General features: G+C 48.9%; 1 long non-coding RNA gene across 1 annotated transcript; it reads right to left on the reverse strand.

Moving 5' to 3' along the window:
- Positions 1-215: 215 nt before the first annotated feature.
- On the reverse strand, positions 216-13,056 carry LOC121065403. Its single transcript, XR_005817038.1, has 3 exons — positions 12,929-13,056; positions 9,384-9,659; positions 216-1,497 (listed from the first exon to the last, which is right to left on the reverse strand). It is a non-coding gene; the product is annotated as an uncharacterized LOC121065403 (long non-coding RNA).
- Positions 13,057-16,482: the final 3,426 nt, after the last annotated feature.

The raw sequence follows: 16,482 nt of genomic DNA on the forward strand, positions 1-16,482 counted from the left end.
AGATGCCCTCACATCAACATTGTTGAGCCAAAGGAGGCTGTAGGGTACCAAAGCCCAGCCCCGGGGGCCAGCTCGTGACTGCTGTCATGTACCTCCACTGACTTGTGTGCAAGCAGACCACAGTTTTCAGTATAAGGATCACAAAAGCGTTTTCTTCTATGGTAAATAAATAAATAAAAGAAAAAAGAGATCTTAGCTTGGATATGTATTGATGACTGGTTATTGATGCTGAGACACTGGCTTGACCTCCAGAAAGCACCAAGCACCTCTCCTGGGATGGGACCTCTAACAGCCCATCCTAAAATTCATACCACCCTGAACTTACTCCCCACTGCGGACCACATTTTCCGTAACTCTTATTGGATCAACCACCCAATTTGCAGCAAATGATCCAATTCTAGAGAAAACCAGCACGCTTTTTTCCTCCTTCCCTTGAAGATCATGCAGCCTGTGTTCAGCCTGCGGCTGGTGGGAGTTTTTGCGTTTAAAAATACACGTCCCCATCCTCTCTCACATACATGCATGGCTTGCACATGACGATCGTTTATTAAAACTCCTCACTCGGAGGCAGGCGGCTGCTGCAGACGAATTGTTGCAGGAGAGCTGGCAACAGAGGAGGTGAGCACATCCTCACACCATCTCCGGAGGTGTCTCTGCCAAGCCATGCCCGGCAGGTGGGCTTTCCCTCCTGCCTGGACCCTTATTTCTTGGGGCTGCCATGGGAGGAACCTCGCTCGGCCCCAATGTGGTCCTTATGTTCTTCCTCCCAGCTGCCCTCTTGTTTGCTCGTCTTATTCTGCCTCTTAGTTAACGATGAGCTCTGATGTGGTTAAACACTGACACGGCCAGCGAGACTGACTACAGTGATATATTTTTATTACTTCTTTTGTGCAGCACTTCATTTACAGTGGTTCATATTATACCAGGAATCTGTTTAAAACACACTCTGGGGTCTCTTCTTCCTATTCACTGCATCCCATTAATGCATCCTGAAAGGGATTCTCACATATACACACTTTCTGTGCTTGCTATTTTCTGCCTTTTCTTCCCTTTACCAGTCTGCATCTCTCCATCCTGCCGGGGGATTAAGGCCATTGTTGCTATTTAGAACAGCTTCCCTTTGGTCTGTGCTCTGAAGGCTGGACGCTGGCCCGTCACTTTCCCACCTGCTTGGATAGTCTCTGCTTGGGACTGAAATCCCTCATTATGTCCTTGACTTCAGTGACGAAGATCTGCCGGGGAATCAGGGCCGTACACAATGGGCCGCCGGTGTGGTCCTGCCTCTGCGAGTACCAAATCAGGGCAGCCTTTCAACTGATCCAGTTGGCCCACCGAAACCGAGAGGCGATGGCTTTGTGTCTACCATTGTATGGAGAGCGGGCCTGCCTTCTCCTCCATCCTACAGCATCAGGCCTGGGGCACGCAGGTACACACAGTTGCAGCTCCGTCATCTGGGCCTCATCTCCACTTCCAGCTGGGCTCAGCTTCATGCAAGGTCTGTAATGGGGTAAGAAAAGAGCAATCGAGAAAAATGTAAGCCTTCATATATCAATATATATATTTATGTATACATATATATATATATACACATCATATATCTTATATATGGGGAGGAAACCAGCTTCTGTGCATGTTTCCTGCACTGGCTTAGCTCCTCTCCTGTCCTCCTCCCTCCAGCCTGAGCACAGAGCAAGTGCAAATAGGGGCTGCCTCATCTTTATGCCACCTGAACATTAAGGTGACAAGGCAATCTCTGGCAGCAAGGCTAAAGCAGCTCTCCATCCTCTTAGTGTAGCTGGGGCGGTTTAAGAGACAGATCTAGGTGCTTGGGTCCAGCCCATTATGTTCAATGGAGCTGCATCCATTTGCAGCCATGCCGCATTTGACTCCTGTAAAACACATCGACATGGGGAATAAATGAGTTTCTATAGGTCTTGGAGTTGTACACAAATGCACAATGATCTCAGATCCATCTGCTCCCCAAGGCCTGAAAGTAAAATCTGCTTCCAATCTTATGTTTTATGCTTATTGCTGTCATGCTGTTTATACACCCGAATGCTGCACATTCTCGTTTTGTTTAACATAAACAACAACTATGCACCGTCTGCTGAAACTTTGTCAACTGCCTTTTCCTTCTGTCTGGATAATGAAAAGACACAATCCAGCAAATGCGTCTTACTCTGTTTGCTTCCAGACGTAATACATCAAGCCCGAACATAAGAGGCGAGGGGAAAAAATTAGATGGATTTGGGTTCGGTAGATGCAATTCAGCTTAGCTTCATGGAAGTCAGTAGAACAACAGCAAGCAAGCAACAGCCAACAACCTAAAACAGTGTGTTTCCTTCTTAATCCCATCCCAGAGCTTGCTGATATGCTGTGCCAGGGTGGTCCACAACCAGGTTTATGCCTCATGGACAGATGTTGTATTCACTGGGACAATATTTTCTTTCAAGATGTCTTTAAAGCAAGACATGTACATGGAACAGCCTTCCCACCTCTGCAGTGCTGAGCTTTCCTTTGATACATAAAATTGTGGGCTGCATGGACCTTGTCCAGTATAGAAATAGAGGGTAATATGAACCTTTTAGGTACTGGATGCTAAATATTTGAACGCTCATAGCTGTTGTGCCCTATGATGCATCCAGTCGACAGTGGCCAACACCTTTAGGGAAGATGAAGCTATTTCTCTTCTCAGGGTCTCCATTACAACCAAATGTGCCATGCACTGTGCTAGGCATTCTGCTCCTCCTAATTAGACTGAGCAGTGGTAATTCCCCTCTGAAAGTGAATTTTCTTCTAAATGAATGCTCTTATGCTCACAGCCAGGGTTTGAGAAGCGATGTGCAGAAAAGAAACTATCTGGCTGTCATTTTCTCCTGGACACAAGAAACGCAAGAATGTCAGCCCTGTCCAAACAGCTTGTCATTGCTGTTCCCTCAACAAAATGACACCCAGCTCCTCAGCTTAAGCTGCAGAGCTTATATGAAGAACAACAGAAAACACAGAGAAAGAGAGAAGAGAGAAAGAAAGAGAGACATTGATAAACTGCTTTTAAACTCACTATGTGCATTACTGTTATAAAACATATGTATCATCTTAGCTTCTGTCACGCTAACTGTGCCAAATTCAGGGGGGAAAAATACATAGAAAGCTCAGCAAAGCCCCATCCAAGAATACAGAATCTGAAAACTTTAGATTTCTCTTTTTTTCTTCTTTCTCAACTCATATATTTGTGTAATGGCAACAAAATCAGTTGCCTAAAATTCTTTCCACCCTAAATTTACAAAGGGACACAGGTTTATGCAGGTCCCCTTCTTTACCCACAGCCTTCTTTCCTGTAGGATTTCCACCGAATCTGCTCTCCACTACCAACCCTTGGGTCTCAGGTTCCCCCTGCTCCACCTGGCCAATTGCACTATGGTGTATTTGCAAGTCCCAGCATCCGTAGCCCAAAATTCAGAGCATCCCTGTGGCCAGAGATGTTCACCCCAAGGACATAAGGATGCTCCCCAGCAGCACATCTCCACAGAGGCAGGGTAAGGGCCAACTTGGTGCCTCGCTGCTGCAGCATCCCCAGCACCACCCCTGTGCAGGGGTGTGGATTTCTGCACTGCACAAACCACTGTCTTTCTTTGGCTTACCATAGCCTCCAGGCAGATTGCAGCAGAATTTACAACATCCTCGTCGGGCAGAAAACAAACAGGAATGGGCTATCATAATGTTTTGCAAATACAGAAAGACTCAGGAGCGATGAAGAAAGCAAGAGCATGAAGAGTCATGGTAATGATAGTTACTGTTATTGATAACTACAAAATTACTGGGAAAAAAATAAAAAATAAAGCATTACACATAGCTCTTGTCTGAGCAGTTTGATCATTCCATTCCCATTTTTGAATAAAGAAAAGCTTGTTTTGCTATTATAGCTTCTGAAGCAATCTAAGCCATATGCAGGGATGCCACACACAGAAAATAAAACACACACACATCCACCACCAGAGACAGCCCGACATTTTCCAAAGCTAAAAAAAAAAAAAGAGAACCGTGAGTTTATCCTGAATGTGGGCGAGTTCTTATTTCACTGAGACAACTTTCTGGTGAAGATGGATAAATAATCAGCTGGGAAACTAAAGCCAGTAAAAATTATTTCACTGAAGTATTTCTGGGGCCCCGGGTTTGACATAAAGCACAATCAATCCATGCAGTTCACTGCTCAGGTGAGTACACACACCTGAGTGAGCTCAGTTCACTGCACGTCTCTACAAGCCACACATTTAAGGCAGGGTTGGACATTTCAACAACAAGAACAGCAAGAGTAATAAAACAAGGAGTTAAAGCCCCATCAGTTCAGCAGGGATGTAAAACCCCTTGGTGGGATGGATGGGGGAAGATGAAGAAGGCAAAACAAAGATTTTGTAGGAAAGTTTCTCTCTGAGTAAATTCTTCCATAACAGTAGCATTTTTAGTGTCTTCCCTGAAGCAGTAAGTAGCAGTAGGGTCACAGGATGGGCATTAGCCTGGATTGTGGATCAATTGAAAATCCAGTTTTCTGCCTTCCACGATAGAAGCATATTCATCTCAAAAGGTAAAAGAAAGGTAGCTGGAAGCCAGGACCCCGGCTCTCATTCCTTCCAATCTATTTCCAGGTAGGTGTAAGAGCTGACCTTCATTTTGGCTAAATCCTGTCCCTGCTGAGGCCACCAGGGAAGCTCAGTGGTCCCTGAGACGTGGTGTTGGTTCAGGGCAGGGTGCCCAAAGGTCTCCTGCCAGAGGACTGAGCAGCCAGCTAGCTTTGTAACCACGGGTGCTGAGCACACACGTTCCCCACGCTCAGCATAACCAGCTCTAAATTAGGCAACAGTGAGGTCAGTTCCTGAGAAGGCTGGAAAAAACGGAGCTGATATTATCACAAAAGCTCCTGTCAAGGGCTGTGTTTGCTGGCAGCAGCACAGTGGTGTTGCTCATGTCTGGAAGTGCCGGGAATGACATTTCTGCAACAAAAACCCAGCCCGAGCCAACGTGCAGGAGCAAGAGAAGAGCTAGAGGTCTGGCAGCTGACCCACCTGGAGAAGGCCTCAGCTCCTGAGTCCACTGAGGAGGGCAAGGGCTGCTCTATCAAAATAATAACAATAATAATAATGATTAAAAAAATGGGTACTGATGCACTGATGCTGTGAGACAATGCCCAGCTCATCCTTCCCCTGTTCTTGGTGCTGAGCAAGGTGCTAACCAAGGTGAGCAGGTGAGTGTGTAGGAAGGATGGAAATCCACTGTGGGAGCCCTCCCGGAGCAAGCAGGTGTCTGTGATCTGGGGTGAAGCAGTTGCTGAAAGCTCCCCTGTGCTCATGGCGTTTTGTCACCATGAATATTTAACTAGGCCACAGCCTGCCTGGCGCTTTGCAAACACATTCCCATTGCCATGGGGCTGCCTGAAACCTCCACCAAGACAGAGGGGACATGCAAAAGGGCCCTCAACCTCAGGCCAACATTTCCACCCCTGGTCCATCCTAAACCCTTGACCTGAACACTTGGCTTGCTGGTTAGAGTTGTTGCAATTGGCACACTAACACCAGTTTTTCACATCCATCAGCAGGATCCGCCCCTTTCAAACCAGGGTCTTCAGAAAGATGAGTCTGCCCTTGTTCTCCCACCATCCCAAAATGCACCCAGCACCTCCCACGGCAAATCCGGCACTGGGCTGAGCAAACAGGACACACTGCAGCCAGGAACACTGCACCTGCCAGCACCATTTCGGTTGAATCCCATGCTCAAGGGCAGCCAGCAGCCAATATCTTGAAGATGGTAGGTTTGAGGACTCTGCTGAGACCTGAGCACTGCATAGGCTTCCTGAGAAATTCACCCACGGCAAATCCAGCAGCACAGGACAGATAATTTGACTCCAGGTGACTGCAGCCACTCTCAGGGATCACCATCCCCAGACCAGCTCCACAAAGTGGTACATATCAGGCTGCCTTTTCTCTTTCTCCCATCCCTTTTCTGTTATTAGAGATGAAGGGAAGCATCTTCTTCAGTGAAAAAAATACATATTAAAAAATAGCCCTGATCTCTTTCTCTTGGGCTCACATCTCTCCCATGAGCGCATAAACCTCAATCATCCTGACATTTTCATTGATTCCAATGAAAGGACAAATTAAAAGCTGATCATTAATTCACAGGCTCCCTCTGCCCCTTTCCCACGTAGGAACATCAGCTTATTTATGTCAAATATTCACTTTGTGCTCTGTCCTCAAGTATGCCATTATGCCCCAGAAGAAAACCCTCTGCATCATGAGAGCTTATTTGGGAATTATCTGGACTGCAACAGACCCTTGCCCACTGGAGGTCTCTCCTCAACCAACCCTTTCCCACCGCTGCAGTCAGTTCCTAATTTTCTATGCTTTTAAACCCGTGATGCCCCTTCATGCCAGCTTGGCTTGGTTTTGAATTCTCAGCAGGCTTCCAAAGGAAGAAATCAGCCTTAGGATCCTTTGACACCAGCTTGCCTGCTGTATCCCATTGAAATTTAATTTACTCCTCAGTGGATGAGCCGTTGGCTTGCAACCACCCCATGCAAATCAGCTTCCATGCTGACATGCAACCACATTGCAACCAGCTCCAGTAAACGTGTCCTGCTCATGCTCCAAACCTTCTTGCTGCCTGTAGCCTAACTGCTTCCCAAGTCTTTGCTTGGGAAAAATGCTGGAGTCGGGGAAAATCCTGACTCTTTTGGCCTCAGGGGCTGCGTCTGCTTGCACACGGCCCCTCACACCCCACCAGCTCAGCACAGCGTTGCCTGAGCTCTTCCACCCAAACTTCATCTGCCATGAGTTGAGCTAATTTAGCATCAGCTCCCCCCACCCCAAACCATGCAACTCTGGCTGTGGCTTTGCTTTTGCAGGGGTTTTCCAGGCAGAAAACGTGGTGCATGTTAAAGACCCCAGAGCTGTAGCAGGAGGAGGTCAAATAACTTAGACAAAAGTCACAGAAGAGAAGCTAAGAGAGGCCGTGGTCCATCTGAGGCCTCCCAGCCCCATGCATTAACCGCAGCCATCCTTGCCTTACATCTCATTTTATCCTCTAAATGCTGGAGGCTGTTTAGTGTCTTTTTCTTTTTTTTCCTCTGTTCAAATATTTTACTAGCTGCACTGAAAAGAGAGCTACAAACAGTGGGGGAGAATCTCTCATGGCCAGAATACAATGAAGTGCATAAGTGCGAGGGATTGCTCTTTACAATGCTCAAATCAAAGATAAACATGAAAAGAGCCACATCCTCAGAGCATAAAACAGAGGAAGACACCATTCCCAAGAGGAGCAGTAATGCCTTTAACGAATAAACTACCTCAGAGGTCAGAGAAATGTGGGGAAGGATATTTTTTTCATCCTGCGACCCACCTGAATTTCAAATCCTGGCAACTTACTGGCAAGCAGCTCTGGAGAACAGCACTGAGGTGTGGGATGTGCTGCCGACAGAGCCCCTCTCCCAAGGACCCTGAAGCATTCTGAGGTCCCTAACCAAGGAAACTTCACAGCATCCCTACAAGCTGGCTGCAAAGCTCTTGTCCCTAACGTGACATCAGGGCCATATCAGGCTGATGGATCACTTCTGGGCAGCCAGGAGCACAGCATGCTCCTTGTGTTTTCCAGCCTGGAGCTGCCTCACAGATCTTCAGGCCAAAATACCCCAGGGAAGCAGGCAGACTCCTTCCTAAACACAGGGGCTGTTGCAGGTGTCTCCTGGGAGACCCTCCAAAGGGCAGGGGGAAGGCAGCATTTTCACTCGCCGTAGGAAACAGAGCACTTAAAATATTCAAGACCCCTAAAACATGCAATCTCATGAAATTAAGAAGGACAGCAACAGGGACAGCCATTCCTAAATCACTATGGAAAGGCCAAATATGAAGCCCCCATAAGCTCCTCCAAGGGACTTCATTGCCCCCTGTGGATCTCCCTGCCCAGGACTGCCCCGTTTGAAACCCTACACAGAGCAGCACCCAAGAGGGCAGAGCAGTCCTGCTCACAAATCACTTCTGCAAGTTCTTCACCTCTCCTGGGATCAGCACTAGTGTGACCCCCCATGCTGGGGGCCAGCAGTGCAGAAGTCACCTTCAGCATGGTCACTGTGCACTAAAAGCATCAGGGCACGTTTGGAGCCCACCACCTTCATGTTCAGCCACCAGAGCGAATTGTTGCTGCATCTGGGGGAGATGGAGGGCTGCTGAATATTTATCAGGCTTTGAGGAAAGCTGCCCATCCCCATCAGCCCCATAGAAACAGAGTCAGGGCTCTGCCACTGCTGACTGTAGATGTCAAATTGTTCTACGCTTACACCAAGTGAACAGCTCTGCAAAACTGCCCTGCAGCAGGGTCTACACACCCCGACTATCGGTAATTTTATTCAACACTGATGAAAAGATGCAGGAATCAGCCTGGCAGGGGAGGGACAGGGACGGACAAGTGCCCAGGACAGACACTGGGACACGCTAAGCTGCTGCAGGCACAGCTGATGCTGGGGAGGAGGAAATCTTGGGGGAGGAAAAAAAGAAAGGAAAGATCAGAGAGGAAGCAAGCATGAGAAGAAAATGAGCAAAAAAGAAGCAGAGCACAGCTCCTATCACTGGTATTCCCCTAGCACCCGCAGGCAGCTGAAAAGTTGGGGGGAAAAAAAGCGGTGTTGTCTTTCAGCGACTAATCCTTTGAGGGAGAAAATCAAATTGATATATTGCCCAGGGAAAATAGGAGCCCACCAGCAGCACCAGAGGAATTCGATCGTAGGAGGGCTAAGTGAAGAAAATGCTTTTATATTTTATTCAATTTGAAGACATCTTTTCCAGAAAAAGGGGGGGATCCCATTGTTAAGTTACATCAGTGCACTCCCCGAGTCCCATGAAAGCCTTCTGTTGCCATCCACGAGCGTGGGAATGGGTCATTTGGGGCACGTCCCAGCCAAGGGGAGATCCCCTTGCCAGATACCCACCAGATGGGGTTGGGCTCCCCATGGGACCCTTGTGCTTTATGTTTCAAGTCTAAGGATGCTCAGCCTGCACCGTTACCAGATAGTTATTCTGGCCAATTTATTGCCGTTTTGTTGAAATGGGACCTTCTTGCTCCCAGAGCTGGAGATGCCTTCACCCTTTGACACATTCCCAGTCACTTGGGCACTTTTTCTGAGCTCCACCCTTGCATGTGCTACAGGTTACTGTTGATATTTTATCTGCTATGTGATGACTGAGTTGGGTAGTGCTCGGGTTTCACCAAGGCGTCTAACACAGTTACAATAGCTAGCACAAGAAACACACTGCTGTAGACAAGAGCAAGAAAACACCTTGATACATTCACCTGCCTCAAACCCCAGCTTCTAAAACAAAAGGCAGGCAGGAAAAGGTTACCTTAGCAGTTGATGGCAGTGCTGAAAATCAGGTCGGTTTCCACCTGGTGCCAAAGAAAGCTGCTCCCAAACCTCTCTCTTGCAGTGCGGATGAGGAACACAACTAATCTGGACCTGCTCCAAAATGTGGTTATAGGGCCAGGGTCCAATGTGTGCTCAGGACAGGGTAAAGGAATGCTTTGCCTTCAATGGACTGGTAGGAGCCCATGGAAATGGCTGCAAAGGTGACCTCAGCCAGGCAGCAGAGCACTTGTCTCTTCCCCCACGCTTCTTGACCCTCATCAAGAGACATAGAAAGAAACACCAGTCAGACTGTATTTATGGCAAATTTGCAGCTCTCAATAGGTCTTGTGCAGCCCAATGGGTCAAGCATCAGCAACTCTTGCCGTTGGCTACAACACAAAGCCACAACAGGTGAGACCAGCTCTTCGCAGGTCCCCTGGGTAGCTTTTCCTGCAAAGCTCTGCCGAGTGTTTGGTCCCTAGGAGAACAAATTGTCCTTCTGCCCTTTCTGTGCAGATACACCCCGCTGGGAGCAGGGAGCACTGGGACTGACATTTGCAAACTCTGGCTTGAAATCCTTTTTTTTTTTGGCCATCATTTTTAGTGATGGCATCATTATTTGCAAAGAGCACCAGGGAGACTCGGCCACAATACCCGAACTCACCCAGTCTCAAGGATGCCCAGCCTTACAGGCGAAGCAGCCCCCAGAAATGCAGCACACGGTTGCTGTGGGCCTCCCATTTGCACTGCTCCAGGTGGCCACGCTCCCCAGCAAGCACAGGGCTCAGGGAGAAGAAAGGCTTTTGCATGGTTCATGTGTCAGGCACAACCCAGCAAGGTCAATCGGTTTTGCAGGGGGAGCCAAAGGAGAGGGAAAACTGCAGCTGATCTGGAGGAAAGAGGGGAAGGAGAGAAGGAATCCGGGGCTGTGCCAAGAGCTCTGCAAACAAACCTCGCTGCAGCCTCACAGATGAAAGAGCAGCGCCCGGCGAGGGGGCTCCGCTTCCTAGGCATAAATCAGAAGCTGCTCAAACCGAACCAGGGACACCCCGCTGGCACAGGCAGGAGAAGAATCACCCCCTCCCGGTCCCAAACAACAGCCCTGGGCTCCTGAACACACTGCCCACATCCCCAACGGGAGCAGCTCGCTTGGATGGCAGTGTGGCCACGGTGCTGGAGGAGATGCAAGCCCCCAGTGCTATCTCTGCTTGGGTTTGGGGAGCCATCGAGCTGCAGCCACCCATGGGAGGCATCCAGGGAGGCACCTTCAGCCTTTGTTTCATCCTCCCAGCCTCACTGAGGCTCCTTGGACATCCAGCATCGTGCACGGCTGCCCGGGAAGGGAAAAGGGCGGCTTTCCCAAAAGGAGACAAGCGGTGACAAAGACCGCGACTCGCTGACAGCACACTGAGCCACAAGCCACTTTTTACACCCTTTTTACAATAAATATTAGCTGGAGGGGGCTGTGCTTTTCCCACTCTCCCGCCAGCACAGCCTCTCATTGTTTACTCTCCCCCAGCAGCCCAGGCACTCTTGTTAATGTGCTGTGATTGAGCACTTCGGAGGGGACGGGTTTGGGGTTAGCTCCCGGCTCCCTTCGGAGAGCTGTTTACTCTTTAGTGATGCCTATGGCCCGCTGAAGACAGCGCTCCTCCACCCCTGCTGGGCCCATCTGCTTTGTCTGCCTGTTTTCCTGCTGCCACCGGCAGGCAGCTGGCCTGCGCGTTTCAGCGAGCGCTCACAAACCCCTGGAGGGAAAAATAAAATTAACCCGGTGAAGAAGGGGGCTGGGGGGGGACGTGGAGGAAGGAGAGAGCAGGGCGTCTGGGGAGCCTGCGAGGACAGGACCCAGCTGATATCAGGATGCTGCTGGCACCTGGTGAGGGTTTGGCCAGGTTTTTTTCTCATTTTGTGTGTTTTTACCTGGAGCAGACGGTGTGCAAGAAGGCTTCAGCTCTTCTTGGGTCCTAACATCCCTGCCCGATGGCAAGAGGGCTTCAGACCCCATTTCTCCTGGTCATTGTGTTGTGCCCTGGGTCTCCTCTGGTTGTCCTACCCCTGCACCTCTGTCACATCTGGCCCAGGCCGCCTGCAGGCAACCATCCTTTCACCAAAAAAAGAGCCCAGCACAAAAACACGGCCATGGGGCTGGCCTGCTCCCCCCACTGTCACCCCAACTGTGCCTCCATCATTGTCCTGCCAAAATGCTGCACTTGGCTGCAGCCACAGCTCCCTGGGAACCCACATGTGGTTTCAAGGCTCATAAAAAAAAGGTCTAAAGAGAGCCGTGACCACAGCCACAGCTGGCACAAACCACGGGGCCGCATCCATAGGCACAGAGATTTCCTGATCGATGCCTTTGGAAATTCTGGCTCTGCCTCCTCCCATGAACCAGACCCTTTGCGACTCAGGTGGAGATAGCAGCAGAAAATAAAAATGACAATTGAGTAGAGGTCTGTCCAGGGAACCCCCCTTCCCACATTACAGCCACGTGCTGGGGGCAGGCGGGCTGATGCAGGCACATACATGCATGCAGAAATGAATGCACTGCCTACACTTCACGTGCACACGTACACCCTGCAGAGCTCACTGAGGGGGGAGTTCTTCACATGGCGTTTCCTCTGAAGCCCCCAGGTCTGAACACTGAGAGCAACCGGGAACCAGGGAGGTCTCTGGTTTGCCTTTGTCTTGCCTCAGATCCGCAGGCAAAAACGTGATCTGCGCTTCCCCTCCCGGCTAATGGGGAAAGTAAGTGGAACCAGAAGTTGGCCACAGTTGTCAAGCCGATATTACATGCTGGGGAAACCGGCAAGTGTCACTAATCTCCAGGGAAAACTGAAAGTCCCTGTGCACACAAACACCTATGGATAAATAGGTGTGTAGGATCAAGCATCCCCCGGGGGTCTCAGCTCCCAAGCCTGCTCATTGGGTCTCCTGCTAAAGCATCTTTTCTTCAGCTTCATGCCACCCACTAGGCACACAATCCCCTCTCCTTTGGGGCAAGGTAGCTGCGGCAGAGGGAATGGGCAGCATGGTGCTCATCAGGGCTCCAGATCATGCATGTGCACTGCTGCTTGCTGCCACTACAACCAAAAACCTTTGCAAAATTTGAGCCCCCATACCATGCCCCCTCCCCAGCATGAAGAGGTAAGCGATCAACACGGCCTGCATGGCACATTTACCTGTGTCCTCTCCAGGTGTGCACAGCTCCTGCTGGCATTAAAGAGAGATGCTCCCGTGCCTGCGGCAGAAAATAGATCCCCCTCATTGTCTGAGCTGTATTTACAACAGGCAAAGTCTCTGTAAATTACAGTTATCTGAACATTCTGCTGGTCTGGATCCACTGGTGACACTTATTTTTCTTACCCTCATTTCCCTTCTCTCCTTCCATGTACCAGGCTTTGCCAGCACTGGTCCCATCGTGCTGCCCATCAGAAAGAGCTGCAGAGGGGAGAGGCTGAGGACATTCACTCCCCAGAGCCTTTGACAGCACAGAAAAGGGAGAAAATACCACCTGCTACCTGATGGGGACTAATTTCCTACCTGGAAAATCTGGTTGCTAAACATCTGGCCTGACAGGCCAGCAAGATGGCTTCCAGCAGAGCTAGGGAAGGCGGCAGCAGCAGCATGTGCTGTACTGGAGCCCTTAGCCACAGCTCAGCAGCACCAGGCTGCCTACAGAGAAAACAACAACCACAAACCCCCTCATTTATCCTAAACCTCTCGTACCATAATCCTCTGCAAACCGTGCCCAAGGAGCTCAGCAGCACCTGTGTGTAGGGGAGGGAGGAAAAGCTCTTCCCCAGATGAGAACCATCCCAAAATGACGGGTGTGTTGTGCGAGTCAGGACCTCAAGCTGCATCATGGCAGCCTATGTTTTGCAACACAGCTGCATGCTCAGAAATGAATAATCTTGCATTATGAACTAATTGTTGTAAGCTGGAGGTTGTGAGGGGATAGTTTGGGAGAGGGGGAAGCTAACAGAGCAGTGCACACACATGAGACAGCACGAGGACCCCTGGGTGTTGCAGCTCAGCCTCCTGCCCCTATTTCTTCCTCTAAGGCACATCACAAAAAGAGACACAACCTCTATCCATACTTTGGAAACAAGGAGACTGATCTGATTTTGCTTTTTTTTTTTTTTTTCATGAAATTGAATGAGCTTTTTTAGCAGTCTGACAACAGAGGCTTGGCATTGTCACCGTGAAGCATGAGAAAAACCATGAGCCAGGTTTGGAAATCATGAGATTGGCTTAAAAAGCAGAAGACTTTTTTTTTTCCTTATTATTCATGCATCTGTTTAGAAACAATACACATTCTTTGTGTTCAGCTCCAGCCCTCTGAAATGTCAGGGACTGGGCTTTTAAGGAAATTTATCTTTTTCAGCCAGAAGGAATAAGAACTTACTTCTTTTCCCTTCTGCGATTCTTGTGTGGTTGCACGATACAGAGCTCTGGGCTTTGGGGTGGGGGAAGGAATAAAGACTTCCATGGGGCTCACTGTCAAATGACCGAGCTCCCTGCTCTCACCACGTGGCTGCACAAGCCAAGAGCATCCACACTGCGTGCGCACACACAGGGCACACGGGGAAATCAGGGCCTGCCTTCCTATTTGTCTGCAGCGTGCATTAAGTGAGGTTATCCCCCTGCACAAGGCGAATTTCTGCCCAGATTTGTCAGACCTGAGCATCTAGACATGGGGAAACATGGAGCCACAGTGGAGCCCATCAGCATCCCTGTATGGAAATGCAGTTGTCAGGCTTGAGGTCTGCATCTCACCAGTCTCAAAAATGAGGTGCTAAAGCCTTCCTGTTGCTTTGATGTAAATGTTGTGGCTGAGAGTCATTGCAATGGGTCATGATATAAACGACCCCAAAACATTTATCTGCCCAGGAGAAACCCCACTACAGTTCTGGTGTTAGGCAGAGCCCATCCCCTGACACCAGCGAATGCACACAAGCAGGACCAGAGTCAGGCCCTTCATCAAAGAAGTGGGCAGTTTTCTCCAAGTCTTGCAGTAAAAAAAAATAAAAATAAAAATAAAAAATGACCATTGGTTTGCATTAAAAAGAAAACATAAACTTCTGAAGCATTCAGCCATGGAAAAGCGCTTATGTGGCTCCTGGGATCCCTTTCCTTTTGTCAGACTTCACATGAAAAGCCCTCTCACTGCTTCCCGTGTCAGCATTAACTCCTCCAAAGCGATCGGCACCAAGGGTGGAAAGCAGAGCTGACGGGAAGGGAGCAGCAGTTGGTGACTTACAAGAGTGCTCGGGATCCTGCCTCGTGAAAGGTAGACAAAACCTGAAGGTTTTCTGCAGGTGTACCTGCACGGGCGTTTCTGCCTCTGATTATCCACTGCGCTGGTCTTCCAATAGCACTGGAATTGCAAAGCTAATTGCACTGTAAAAGTAATGGCCTATGAAATTTTTAATGGAGCAGATTGCACTTATATTTTTTTCCTCTGTGGTTCAATATACTTTGGTATTTTTTCTCTCTCGCAGCATTTCATTCAGGCTTACAGTGGATTTATACAATTGCTTTCCTCAGAGCTATAAAGGCTGGACCGCAGGACGGCACCGGTTTGTTTTCCAGCTGGACCCAGGCAGCCGAAGCCCACAGCTGGGCACTCAAGTGTTTTGAGGAGCATCCAAAAATACATCCTCACCCCCGAACCACTGATACATCGATAGGTGGAGCAGTCACTTATCACATCACAGCTGGCACAGCATAGTGCAGGCTGGGGATGAGAGGCACAGGAAGGCATGGCTGCTGGGCTCCTCCTGCTCCTCCCCTGAAAATACTGAAAATACAACAGGGAAAGGGAAAAGCAGAGAAAAAAAAAAAAAAAAAGAGTATGTATGAGGGACAGAAGCCAGGCAACATTTAAGGTAGGATAAGGATAAGTTTTAAAAGTCACAAGGAGCACTGTGCTAGAATGCAGAAATAAGAGGTGGGGGCATACTGATGGCAAGAAGTTCTGTGCCAACCACAGCACTCAGGGTCACATGAATACAAAAAAACAGGGCCAACGGAGGAAGAGAAGGAGGAGAAGGAGGAGAAGTACGTGAGGTATTGGAGCTCTGCATATGGGGTGAGGACAGCCAAGCAGCACAGGGATCCAGGGATGTTCCTTAGAAGACATCAAAATGAAACATTCTCTTAGTTGTTTCATATCAGTGTTGTGAAATTCCTGTTCCCTCTGAGATAACAAAGTGTTCCATCTTCCATGCTGCCTCGGAGAATTCCTGGGTGAAGAATTCCAGCTCCAGCCAGTCCTAAATATCAGCAGACAGGCTGTGAAGCGCCTGCCGAACCCACTAGAACTGATGGGACCTCCTCAGTGCAGTGTGTTGGTTGAGATAAAGAGCACGGAGAAAGAATGAATAGAAGAACTGTAGAATGCCCACACTCCAAAATTAGCCATCACCCTAAGCATGATCAGCCCCAGCCTGAGCTGAACACATCACCCGATGAGGATGATGTTCAGTCCAGTGCTCCAGTCCCAGAGCCACCCATCTCTGTCACATTTGCAGAGAGCATCAATTTTAACAGTATAGCATGAAGCTTGCATTACTAGCGCACGCAAACACGTGTGCGATTCAGATATATTCTAATAGACAGCTCTGGCCCATGACATTCCTGCAGGTCAAAATTAAAATAAAAGGGAGAGACGCGCCGTGCACCTCTGGTTAGACTCCGGGCTGGCTCAGCGCAGAGGCAGCCTGCAGTTAATCAGCCTTCTTTCTCCACTAACTGTCACTGCAAACAAAGGAATTAGCAGAAGGTCTGTAGGGAGCATTGAGATAATTTGGCTGGCTGAAGAAAAGAGAAAGAAAAGAAAAGCAAAGCAAAATTACTGAGAAATTTACTCGCGCTGACCTCTCCATAAATATTTAGATATAATCATCATTACCTTGGAGTAAATTAAGTTATAAACAGTCTCCACAATTGCTCATGATGAATGCGTATCGGCATCAGAGAGCACTTTATTGCAAGTTAATGTGGAAACGGAACACCTCAATCAATCAGGACGCAGAAATGCTGCCGAATGATATCAGCCTGTCTCACCCTATTCATGCTGGGCACCGTACACT

The sequence above is a fragment of the Cygnus olor genome, chromosome 2 (assembly GCF_009769625.2).
Source record: "Cygnus olor isolate bCygOlo1 chromosome 2, bCygOlo1.pri.v2, whole genome shotgun sequence".
Classification (NCBI taxonomy): domain Eukaryota; kingdom Metazoa; phylum Chordata; class Aves; order Anseriformes; family Anatidae; genus Cygnus; species Cygnus olor.